Source organism: Euphorbia lathyris, chromosome 9, assembly GCF_963576675.1.
Source record: "Euphorbia lathyris chromosome 9, ddEupLath1.1, whole genome shotgun sequence".
NCBI classification, from domain to species: domain Eukaryota; kingdom Viridiplantae; phylum Streptophyta; class Magnoliopsida; order Malpighiales; family Euphorbiaceae; genus Euphorbia; species Euphorbia lathyris.
The window spans coordinates 6,140,850-6,148,200 of record NC_088918.1 but is presented as its reverse complement, the minus strand read 5'-3'; the positions used below and the strand labels follow the sequence as shown (position 1 = coordinate 6,148,200).

At 32.5% G+C, this 7,351-nt stretch overlaps 1 pseudogene; it reads right to left on the bottom strand.

Annotated features, from left to right (window-relative positions):
- Window positions 1-6,141: 6,141 nt before the first annotated feature.
- Window positions 6,142-6,886, bottom strand: LOC136207230 (agamous-like MADS-box protein AGL80; annotated as a pseudogene).
- Between the last annotated feature and the right edge of the window lie 465 nt (window positions 6,887-7,351).

Genomic DNA, 7,351 nt, shown 5'->3' with positions numbered 1-7,351 from the left:
TATTCATCACTGAGTAAGTGAATGGAATAGAAGAAGAAAGGAGATCAGTGATCATGCCGTTGCTAATGATTGCCGAAATTGTTGGCATGGCATCTGATACCATGTTAGATATTGAATAGAGATGGAATGAATTCAACATGTTGATTTACCTGGCAATTATCATGTTCGAGTCGTGTTCGTGTCGGGTTCATATTAAAAAGAGTAAACTCAAACCCAATCTAAAAACTTTCGTATCATAGTCGTGTTAAGCTGTTCAGGTTGTCGATTTCGTGTCATGTTTTTAAAAATATAAGAGGATATGATACTTATTTTAAATATTTTATGTCATTTTAGATTAATATATTAACACTAACCATTGAAAAGTCTGTTAATATCATGTTAGAGGGTAATGTAATGTGTTTATAACAATTCCAGAGATTTGAATCATATTTGCAAATAATAATTATAATTTTAATATCCTTATTAATAAATTGATATATGAAAATACGAGAAATATAACAATAATTTTAAATATTCGTGTCATTTCATGTCGTTTTTGGGTTAGCATATCAACCCTAGCCCAAACTCAAAAATTTGTGTGTCAGTTTCGTGTCAATCCAAAAAGACACATTACCTACTAAGCTCAAGTACTAAAATTGCGTATCGATTTCGTATGGTGTGTACTTTTGCCACCTCAATTTACAAATACAGCAAATAATTGGTTAAATAGAATAGAGAAAAAGACTCCTAATTATAGAGATTACAATGAAATAGGATCGAAAGATATGATCTTATTATTTACAAGTGATCATTACTAATGTAATTATCTTTAACATCTCTCATCTAATTGTAAAGCCATACATAAAAATAATCATTTTCAATACGGTGGTCATGTCACTATTGATGTGATTTTTTTTCCTGAAATGACCCAAATTACTTTATTGAAATAAAAATGAAAGTTCAATAACTTTTTATTGAAACAAAATCAATTTGAAGACAATCTTTCTTCTTCCTCCTTAAATAGAAGACTACAACTTGAAAAAGAAAAAAAATTCAATCAATAGAAAGATTAATGGATGAAATTGGTGAAGAATTGATGAAAATGAAAGAGAATGGGAAGGGGAAGTTAGAGAATTTTTTTTTGGAGAGGGGGAGAAGAGAACGGTTCCTGCAATCTTTCAAACCTCACGTTCTAAAAGTATGCATCCACTTTAAATATTCTTATATATATATGCATATACATAAAAAATGATTTTTGGGGAAAGGGAATCAAGCGCCTATCTTAGTATATAATATATAGATAAAACTTTTCTATCTATTCCCCAATCAGACAAGAAATATTCAATTTTTTCAGATAAAAAACACCATTATGAGGTGGTGGCATGAAACAAAAGTTCAAAATTCTTTTCTGCATGTTCCAATCTTTATCAATGAAGTGACAAGTTAAAAAAATATAATCATCGGTGGTCAAAGAGCTCCAACAATCGGATGTCAAACTAATTCTACCAGGAGCATCGACCAACATAGTTTTTATCCTAGTTTTCTCTCTATTGTACAACTTAAGACAATCAGATTTGCAAGTGTTCCTAGTGACAAGCTTCACATCTCCACAACAATAAGAAAAAGCCTCCCTATTGCCATCATATTCAACAAATTGGAAAGGCAAATTATGTTTTATAATAGTACCAGTCAAGATCTTTCTAAACTTTTCATTATTATACTTTAATGTCATATTGTTTTGGGATACAAGTAACTGACCTACATGGCGAGTGTCTCTCCTCGGACAAGTTTCTATATGGCGAAGCAGATTTCGAGTTCCATACTTGCTCTCCGAAATATAAATATTTCCACACATCTACATTTGCATTTTTCTCGCTCCTCATCTTCGCTAGATAAGATATCAAAGTACTGTCAAGCCCGAAACAAGAACTTTCTGCGTTTTGTTGGTTGTTTTGTTTGCTCCATTGTTGACTTTTTTAGTGCTTTTTTTGTGGCTTTTTCGATTTAGCATCATCTTTTAGCTCAATCAACTCATCGTTACTGTTTTCACCAACTTCACCGGATTGATCAACATTAGTAGCTCTCATTTCATGATCCATCTATGTGACAATCAATTCTTTAGACACGGTAAAAACACAGCAATAAAATCAATTCTTTAAGCACAATAATAAAATCAATTCTTTAGGCACATAAAAAACACAGCAATCAAAATCAATTTTTTAAAGTTTCTCTAACCCTGGTTCAATCTTTTATAATGCAAAGATCTCAACAACAAAAAACCTAAAAATAAAGATAAAAAAAAACTTAACTAATTCAAATATCAATCTTCCGAAAAATAACTGCACAAACAACAAAAGTAATAAAAAATAAAAATTACAGAAACTCAACTACTTCAAACCACAATCTATCAATCTTCATCTACTGCTTCAAACGAACGATTTACATACACTCTTTGTTTCAAACATTACAACTTTTATTTTCTTTTATTTCTAATATAAAATTGAGAATGGGTATATATACAAATTAACTACAGGTCTAAGATTGAGGAGGGATATATATAATTACAGATAAAAAAAACTCAACACAACATTTGGAATGCCATTTACCATCAACAACACCAAAAAGCAAAAAAGACCAGACATGATGATCGGTAGAAAATAATGGATATCATGAACTACAGAACTCAAACAAAACTATAATAAACAAAATTGTAATAAAGCTACTGAATCTGAAACCAATGAGAGGAAAACAAGTAAAGAAAAAAATAGAGTAATAAAACTACTGAAATCTCACTTTTCAAAGCTTTTGTAGTCGAAGAAAAGCAACAAGACTAAGGTGCCGTTTGATAAAACTGAAAATTAAGTGCTGAAAAAATAAGTACAGAATTTTAATTGTTGGATATTATAAGTGCTGAAATTATTAAATGATATAAGTATTTGGTAAATATTAAAAATAAATGCTGAATATTGAAATATTAGTTGATAATGTTTAACTTCAAATTTTAAGTTAAATATTTTAACTTGTCAAAATAAGTGATATGTAGCTTAATTGAATAATTTAAGTGGTTAATAAAAGACCATTATCAAACACACTTAAACCAAATAAGTGCTTAATCTATTAATTTAAGTGATTTTTGTTGTTATCAAACATGACCTAAGTTTGACGGTGGAGCGAGATGGGAAGCTGTTGTCCCTGAGTTCGACGGTGTAGCGAGATCAGAAGCTGCTGTCCCTGAGTTTGACGGTGGAGCAAGATCGGAAGCTGCGTCCGACTATGCGAGATCGTAAACTGTTGTCCCCGGAGATCATAAGTTGATGTCCCTGAAGAAGGAGAAAAAAGGATGAAGCAAGGTGGGTGCTGCTGTGTTCGGCGGCTGTAAAGAAGAAAATGAGAGTGTTTTTAGATTTTAGGTTAAAAAAAAAAAACAAAAGATATTAAATAATTTGTATTTGGTTAGTTTTGTATTTTATGTATATTTTAGGATTTTCCTATTAAATACTCTTACATTTTCAAACCCTAAAATCATAAGGGTATATTTATAATTAAATATTTTGAGTCAGTTTCGTGTTGTCGGGTTGACACGAACACGACACGAAAATTAACGCGTCATTTTGTGTCGTGTCATAAAATCCTAAACACTAACACTAAAAAAGCGTGTCGTGTCCGTGTCATGTCATTAGATCGTGTGTCGCTTTGTTGGGTCTCTAAATTTTCCAAAGTTCCAAATGACTCCTATTATTGTCCAATTGCCAAATATATAGCGCAACAAATATATATTAGACTCTTTTTTTTACTATCATCTTTCCGTAATATACAAAAGTTAATAAGTTTCAAAACTTACAAATGACTATTATTCTCCAATTGCCAAGTATAGAATGCAACATTATACCTTTTTTTTTGTCATTTTACCGTAAAATACATAAAGTTATTGCTAAGTACAGAATGCAACAAATATATTAGACATTTTTTTTCTTTCATCTTATTTTAATATACATAAAAGTTAATAATTTTTAATATGATCGATGTGTTACCATTCAAGTGATTTTATTATGAAAGTTCAATAATTTTGTTTTTGATTGAAACAAAATCAACGTGGATGATTTTTTTAAAACTAACTCCAAATTTTAATTAACATTAATGCAATTAACCTAGAAAAAGAAATCTACCAAATACTTTTTTTTAAGTCCCACGTTTCATCATCAGTTTCACAAAGAAGAAACTTTGATTAACTTTGATTATAAAGCCAAAATATACTATTTAATTTTTTTACCGCTTAATACATTTGTTACCCCAACACTTGGACCAACTATAGAGCGTAACCCATATTTTAGACTGTTTTTTTTACTGTCATCTAGTTGTAATATGTATAAAAGTTAACAATTTTCAATATCATCGTTAGGTTACCATTCAGATGAATTTTTTATTTGACATTACCGGAATTACTTTAAAAAAAGGACGGTCCGGTGCACTACACGTCCCTTCTAAACGAGACCACAAAGATGTATTGTGAACAAACATTTTCCTATCAATTTATTTTATTTTTTTTTGCCAAGAGGCGGCTCCTCTATTCAATAATTTTGATTGAAACAAAACCAAGATGATCTTCTTAAAACAACTCCAAATTTCGATTAAAATTAGTGCAATTAACCTCTGAAAAATAGCTATGAAATACCATTACTTATCTTCTGATCTTTCTGTGTAAATTTCTGTGATCATTGAGTACATTTTTTTCCCAAATCCAAAATGGTAAAACAACACACAAACAAGAAATTAAACATCAAATAAAGCTGAATTCTCCATATTCATATTCCATGATATTGAAAAAACTCATTAGACTAGAGATTATTCTGATTCAAATCAGAAAACGGCACCAGCATCTCATCTCCACCACCTGCGACCGCGCCACCACCAAACTGGAATTGATTTGGAGGGTCAATGAAATCAATAAACATGTCTGGTGGTGGCTGCACACTTTCCCCATTCACATCAAATCCCACCATCTCTGGCTGCTCACCCACCACCACCGTCCCTTCAGCAACAGAAGTTTCCACCACCGCTCCGACATAAGAATGATTAACCATTAGGGTTTCAATTCTTGTTATTATCTTCTTCAAGTTTTGATCAATAACCCATCCAAGATCAGTCAAATCCAGAATGTTCAGATAGATCAAGTTTCTTCCCGTGAGGGTATGGAACATCACCTGAGTTATCTGATCCTATAGATCGTAACCCATTTTTTCAGACATTTTTTTTTTGCTGTCATCTAGTGGTACTATACATAAAAGTTAATAAATTTCAATATGATCGAAAGGTCACCATTCAGATGAATTTTTTATTTGACATTACCGGAATTACTTTAAAAAAAGGGCGGTCCGGTGCACTACACGTCCCTTCTAAACGAGACCACAATGATGTATTGGGAGCAAACATTTCCCTATCATTTTTTTTTTGCCAAGAGGCGGCTCCTCTATTCAATAATTTTGATAGAAACAAAACGAAGATCATCTTCTTAAAACTAACTCCAAATTTCGATTAACATTAGTGCAATTAACCTCTGAAAAATAGCTATGAAATACCATTACTTATTGATGCAGCGGAATAAACAGACTTTCGTTCTAAACGAATGCTCGCGCACGAACAAAGCTTAAAACCGTCAACTATCGTTGAATCGCGCACACGACTAACGAAAATTGGAAGAAAGAGAATAAACTCTGAAATTTTATTAATCAATAACTGCCTTACATAAGGTGGGGGTCGAGCCTTTATATAGGCTGACAAATAAAAACATAATCCGAAACCTAAAAGGAAAAAGGAAAACAACAAAACAAGGAAAGTGCGATAAAACACAAAAAGGCCGATTTGAGGCCCTAAACGACCTCGGATGGCTAAAAAACACGTCCACCTCAGTGGGCCGAATCCAATGAAATTTGGGTCCGAAATCACTAAATTTCAACAACCCCGATTTAACTTAAAAATCTCAGTTTCGGGTCCGTTTTCTCCAAATAGTTCAAGGCCCGCTCCACTTCATCACTTATCTTCTGATCTTTCTGTGTAAATTTCTGTGATCATTGAGTACATTTTTTTTCCCAAATCCAAAATGGCTAAAACAACACACAAAACAAACAAGAAATTAAACATCAAATAAAGCTGAATTCTCCATATTCATATTCCATGATATTGAAAAAACTCATTAGACCAGAGATTATTCTGATTCAAATCAGAAAACGGCACCAGCATCTCATCTCCACCACCGGCGACCGCCACGGCGCCACCACCAAACTGGAATTGATTTGGAGGGTTAATCAAATCAATAGACATGTCTGGTTCGCTGCACACTTTCCCCATTCACATCAAATCCCACCGTCTCTGGCTGCTCAGCCAGCACCACCGTCCCTTCAGCAACGGAAGTTTCCGCCACCGCTCCGGCATAAGAATGATTAACCATTAGGGTTTCAATTCTTGTAATTATATTCTTCAAGTTTTGATCAATAACCCATCCAAGATCAGTCAAATCCAAAATGTTCAGATAGATCAAGCTTTGTCCGGTGAGGGTATGAAACATCACCTGAGTTATCTCCGTTTCCTGGTTCTCCCTCATCTGGTTCATCAGCTGCTCAATGGCCTTGCTGATTCTTTGCCGGAGAAAACTCTCTTGGCTAACCATTTTCCTGGTTTGCACCATTCCCAGCATCATATTGAACTGAGAAATAACTTGTTGAACACCGTCCGCCCATGGCCAAACCTCAGGCTGAGAATCATAAGGACTGTAAATGATTGCACAAGCCGGAATGTCACATAGGGTAGTCAATTCAGTGATCTTCTTCAATAAACCCTTCTTCCTCTTTCTGAATGTCGTTTTTCTGACTGAATCATTTTCTATGAAGGCAAGTTTCACCTTCTTTCTCATTTTCAGAAAATGTTAGTATGTTTTTTTTTAGTGAAATTAAGATAATGGAAGTTTGTTTTTGGACTGATATTTATAGGGTTGATGGGATAATCATTTATCGAAAATCTTGGTTGGCATTTTCATATACATGAATGTGATACTGAAATCTTGGTTGGCAATTTAGAGGACTGTTTGGTATTTTTTCATTTATAATTAAATTGGAATAATAAAGTATTGTATAAAAAATCAATTTATTCATTTTAATCAAAATCAATTATGTAATATAAATCATATTAATTTAATGCAGGATCAATATGATCATGAATTTGCTTTCTTTGCCGGATTTTGCAATACCAACTTAATTACTATTACTATTTATTATTTATTATTGTTGTTTTTTAAGAACAAAAATATTTCATTTTTTTTTGTCCAATTAATGTTTTTCTTGTCCAATCAATATTAATTTGGTCAAAAAGAAAATTAGAC